We start from the raw sequence: 6406 nt of genomic DNA, 5'->3' as shown, positions 1-6406 counted from the left end.
GAATCAGCGCGTCATATGATGACTGAATTTATAAGAGCCCTCTAGTTGTTTAACCCATTTATGCCTTGTGGACTCTCCCATCCTTCTAAATTGGATCAATTTATTTTCAAAATAAGGGATGTCTAGTATATTTATTTCCATATTAAAAATATTTCTTGCAGAAATTTCTTAAAGCAAACAGCGCAGACCCTGATGAGACGCCGCATCATGCAGCGTCTCATCTGGGTCTACGCTGTTTGCCAAGGCCTTTTTCTAGACGCTAGGCATAAATGGGTTAAGTTATTGGTATAATAATGACAAAAATTAAAACGGTACATGAATGTCAGCTTATATAAGATATCAAATAACATAATTGTGTTAGACATTATTGCACAAATGTCTCATTCTGGTGTTTTGTTTAGCTGTATGTGTATGCTCTTCCAAGAGCGCATATCATTAATATATAAATGATAGATACGACATTGCCAAATAAAATACTTGGGCAACATAAATGTATCTCCAGTTTATGTTTGAGGACTTTTAATAATTCCTATATATTGTAATGCATAGAAGTTCTTATGACAATGAATAATACCATATTTCGTCCTGTCACATGAATATTCACAATTCAAAAAGCATTTCATGTCGCCGAGATGATCGTATTACTAAGTGGATTTTAAAAAGCTCTTTGAAAACGATAATTAACAATAAGTATGTGAAAGAGGCACAATAATGGACAAGGAACTCATATGATGAGTGCATCCTATCGTCTCATGTGGCAACAAATGTCCTACTCGAAACATATGGCCATTAATAATAACATGCCTTGCATGTTTATACAAACGCGACTTAATACGAGAGATTGGTGGTTTAAACGGACATTAAATCTACAATTTTTTTTAAAATATGTACATGAAATGACAGCGCGTTATATCTTCCTTGGCGGTTGACCGATCATTTGATGCAAGATATAAGTTTGTTATAAGCATATTTATAAGTAAAGCGGGACTAATATACAGTACTTAAAATACTACAATTAAATAAAATAAACGATTGTATAAAAAATAAAGATTTTCTACGTGAAAGGATCGCTTTAGTTTCAACAAGCTTAATAACGACACTTAATGGTGGCGATGTGACTAATAAACCTTATATCAATAATGGATCTATTTCTCATATTGTCCAACCTACATTAATAGATCAGATGCATTTCCCTTAAGGCGACGTTTCGAATACTAATATTTAAATCTATATTTGATTTCACGGTATCTTAGTCACTTTAAATATAATACATTATGCTTGATTTAAAAAATCATACACATGCTTTATACACCGTTATACATGTATATCGAACCATTCTCGTATTTTTCAATGATATTATGTTATTGTGAAAGCTACAGTTTACTACAGCATTTGTTAGAGTGACACGCTGCATCGTGTACTCACATTATGTAAATTTGTATCAATTTTACAATAAAGGAAAGAGAACTTATAAACACTGTAATATATTGTTTTAAATGATGTCAAACAAAGGTGGTAATAACCTAAGTTATCTAAAACATGTATTACAATGACTAAATACCGCAAAGATATAATACTTCATTTGTTATAAGTTAAACATGCGTTTGTTATCATGTGTTGTATATGTCATCAGTTCACGTGTTATTTGTCTCCGCACAATTGAAATCGACACTATTTGCGAGTTCGCTTAAAAAATAATAATTCATCATGGTCATATGGGTTGATGTACATGTTATATCGTACAGTTCAGAGGGAAATGACGTGTATCAACGTACCATTTAACCCATGTATGCCTAGTTGACTCTCCCATCCTTCTAAATTGGATCAATTTTCCAAAAAAAGGGATGTCTAGTATATTTATTTCTATATTTAAAATATTTCTTACAGAAATTCCTTAATGCAAACAGCGCAGACCCTGATGAGACGCCGCATCACGCGGCGTCTCATCTGGGTCTAAGCTGTTTGCCAAGGCCTTTTTCTAGACGCTGGGCTTAAATGGGTTAAACATGTGATATTTAAAACCCACGCCGTCTGTCTAGTTCCATTTAATTACTATAAAACAATTCATGTATTTCATAAAAATTCAAGTTCTTTTTTATGTTATTATCCTTTTCTTTCATCTCATATATTTCCTGCACAGAAATTCTTATTGTTTACAATTTGTAAAGTGCACTCAATGTCAAGGTCGTCCGCTGGGAAATTTTTCTATTTTAAAACGGATTGTCCTACTTGTAATTTTTAATAAGAAATTTCGGCCAATCAGCGCCATCGTTATATAAGCCTTTCAACCAATAGAAACGCCGCTTTTTAACAGCGTTAGGCTCATACAACATGCAGTTTATATTGAGTATTGCGCATATATCGCATCTAATTTTGTTATAAGTTAAGCTATTTTTAAACTACTAGATTTTTATCAAAGCACCGCAACCACACTGCAAAGTATTTTATATTATAAATGGTTCAGCGCAGTAAAATCGGGCTGACCATATTATGACCGTTTTCGGCTTTTTAACGCAGAGTTTTTATGTTAAGCAGTGTGCTCGGGCAATGGTTTTTAACCGAAGTCCCGAGGGTAAATAACCCCATTAGTTAGTTAATCTAGTTCCGACAAACTAATACTGTGGATTGATTTTCATAGTCGTGTTGCGCTTAACACAATTCACAATATCCCTACTTAATTATTGCAAAGTAATTTAATGGAAGATAAATGTAATAAAAGCAAGCGCGCATAAACAAATTTGGTCGTATAAATCAATGTAAACTTTACTGAAACAGAAAGATTACTATTTGAGTAAATCGTTGTTTACACAACAGGAACCACTTATAAAAGCGCGCTTACAACAATTTCCTTTCTTTACAATTCACCTCTAATTTCTGAGCAAAGGTTCAACTGAATTAAATGAGAGGATAAATCTCTCACCGAAAATACATATAAATAATGCGTGGGACTAAATTCTAATTATTGACCATTGCTGAAGTACATTTTCGTGTTTATGTTTTATCCTTATTGTTTAAACTGCTTGATATAGTTTATATACGTTGTGTTTGTAGTACTTTTAGCGAAATGTTAAAATTCGTCGTTTGCTTTGTTGTTAACTAGTAAACATGCTGTTGCATTACTAAACGTGAGCAACTCTAAACTGGAACGTTTTCAAGTAATTTGATAACCTCCCTTTCAATTTGTGTGTATCATAACTGGTGAGCGTATAAAGGCGCAAGGATTTACGTATCTATTGAGATCAAACATTCTCAGCTTAAAATACAATCTTTATCAAAGAAGAAAACATACACATCGTCTCAATTATCCTCACTTATTTAAAGCGATTCAGATTCATTAATGAAAATTGTTATCAGTTGAATGTGATATAAAAATGTCCCTTTTAAACTTTTGAAAATGCAGCCTGTAACGGGTTATTAAAACATACAATACATTTAACAATATACCTAGGTATAAGTGCTGTTAATCGGAAAAAGAAAAGATAAGAAAGGCTCAACTTCAGTCAGAGGTCCAGATAAGATGCGTATTTTCGTAAAATATTGAATATTTTCAAAAACGCATGAATTATACCTTCGATGAGTGAAAAAAATCATCATGAAAATTGGCACACGCATTTGGTGCAATTATCAGTTGGACCAACAGTGCCCCAATTCGGATTATTTGATAATCCATTCAAAATGCATGTTAATGTTAACAAGAGTACATGTTCTTTATTATTAATACATGTTTTCTGCATGTTCATGTATAGCTTTTTTATAAAATAAAAAATCAAAGTCTTTTGCGGAATATTTTAAATACTCCCGCAAATGTCTTTGATTTTGTATTCTACTCATCAGCTAAAAAAGTCATGAGTGATATACTCTTTATCTGAAAAAAATATCCAGAGCTCCGTCCAAGTGTCACAACTTTTGTCGGGGATATAAGCTATTAATGTTTACATGAGTAATCGGTTTAGTATTCATAAGTGTTAACCAAGCTAAAACCTGTTTAGCCGATCTTGGTATCGTCTTAATTCAGAGGCACAACGAAGGGGCATACAATATGAAATAAATGTCTAATTAGAACATATAACAGAATCACCTATTCGAGAAACATACTTGCACTATTCGTGTAATATATTAAGAACCAGTTACCGATTTTGCAACTATATCGTGATTTTCCTTAAAAGTTTTAAATTGATGCGCTGCGTGTACAAACTGGCGTGATTGAAAATGAATGTCGCTTATTCCTAAGTGTCATCAAACATATCGAAAGAGCTGTTACCTTTACCAAACAATTCGACAAAAAAGCTAACATCAATAACCACTGCTAACAACACATTGACGCTAACTTTTTTTAATTATGAAATTACTAGTTTTAGTACTCATTTCACATCGACAATATATGTATCCATATATGAAAGCAATTGCCAACATGCAAAGGCACTTTCCTCAAAAACTGCTAACGAATTCAAATCGAAATGTCTCTTAGTGTTGTTGGAGAACATATCGTACATATTGGCAATAAAATCAAGCTGTCGTGACGCTCTAACACTTTTGGATTAGTGCTGGTGAGGTTTCCTCATGCTTCACTTGGAAAAGGAAGTATGCGAAATTTGTTGTTTTTCTTTAGCATATTATTCATTTCGTCGAACATTAATAACTGAATAAAAATATAATGTTCTATTATTTGATTCAAACGCGAGTGTTTGCAATAAGACGAGTCCATACTGGTCGATTGTAAAAGTATCAACGAAGCTTAAACAAGCATGTAAAGCCGTTGAAACAACTAATGAAAAACACATGTATCATCTCACACTTACTGGACGTTTGTCGTCAACATTACCCCGTCCACAAATTAAACAACATGTTCATGACGAGTTGCACATGATTGTAAAGACACGTTATCCAACTCGTTTAGCCTATCTTGAATGGACCCGTATTCGGAAACGGCGAATATTCCACTGACATTCACCTGATAGTATGGGTCTTCGAAAAGAAAAAAGTCAGACTCATTTATCACTTTATTAGTTGACATAAACAATGCAGAGCAACCAGACATCTTTACCTATTTAGTGCATGCTTGATGAGATTAACTGGTTATCTTTTATCTTTTATTTTCAAGTCAATATTGCTTATTTTATGATAATTGATCGAATCGTGGATCACTTCGAGTACACTTTCTGGAACATATAAAAATATTAATTTGTCAGTATTCTTAACTTTTGTCGCAACGTGTTGATAAATAATAAATACATTATTAATCATGCAAGTATTGCGTAAGAAGCGTCGTTTATTCTTTTTAATGGGTTTTGGATAATATGTTAAAATATTTAACATCTCCTATTAGTTTTAACTAAACACATCGGGGTTACATGATTTAAATAGACGTCTATATCAGAATTATAATCCGAAACGGTGGTGTAGTGTTTGACATATAACATTCATCGCTCTAAAACAAGTCTTATGCAAACATTTTATATTTATTTAAGTACTGTCTTTTACCCGGACTGGGTGACATGCAGTCAAATTTATATTTTTGTGAGTCAGGGCGGAGATAAAACGATGTTTATTTATGACGGAACGTTGGTTCCAATTCTTAACAAACATGAGTTTTTCCATTGTCGCGACCTATGTCAAGAAAAAAGACCTAAGTACAGTATTTCACCCTGTGTAGTTTACATGTCGTCTTATGTTTATTCGTGCCCGTAACAGGGAGTAGGACTGTGTATATACATGTGTACAACGAAGTGGTAATCTTTATTTACAACGATGTTTAGGTACCTATTTCGAACTAAGGTTTTCATCCGGAAAAACAACAACAAATTTCTGGCGGATTTTTTGCTTGGAAGAAGACAAATGTAAATTCTCCCCTATCTAAGTAACTTTGGAATGCAAAATATTGTAGTTCACCCTTACTGAGTGGCATTCCATCTAGATACATGTACTTATACTAGCACATGACAGTGAGTCACGATCACACCAACAAAAAAACAAGACGTTGTTTAAAAGCGGGTTTTACAGTCAATGTACTAATTTTTTTATAAGACTTCTCCCGTATAACGACCTGTTACGACGGAGTCCTAACAACTTTCTATCTGGCTTAATAGGTAACTACCCTTCTAATTAATATAAGTACACGTTACTATACAACGCTGTTTCAAAACTAATTTCTTATGGGTTGTATATGTTATTTCTCGTATAGCGGCCTTGATAGGATTTAGCCATGAACACTGCCAATAACTCTGACTAGTGTACATGCCGTCTTATGTACGTCTGTACTTGATACGGAATAGCGATATAAAACAAAATAAAGTCTTTATTCTGGGGGTTTGCGGTACCCATTCCTGACAAACAAGTGGTAGTAAAGATCGTCAACCCGTTGGAGGCACGGTACGAATTCAAAAATCTGCACAATTTGCTTCATTTA

Source organism: Dreissena polymorpha, chromosome 2 (assembly GCF_020536995.1).
Source record: "Dreissena polymorpha isolate Duluth1 chromosome 2, UMN_Dpol_1.0, whole genome shotgun sequence".
In the NCBI taxonomy this organism is placed as follows: Eukaryota; Metazoa; Mollusca; class Bivalvia; order Myida; family Dreissenidae; genus Dreissena; species Dreissena polymorpha.
The sequence above is the reverse complement of the archived record's forward strand: the minus strand, read 5'-3'. Positions refer to the sequence as shown.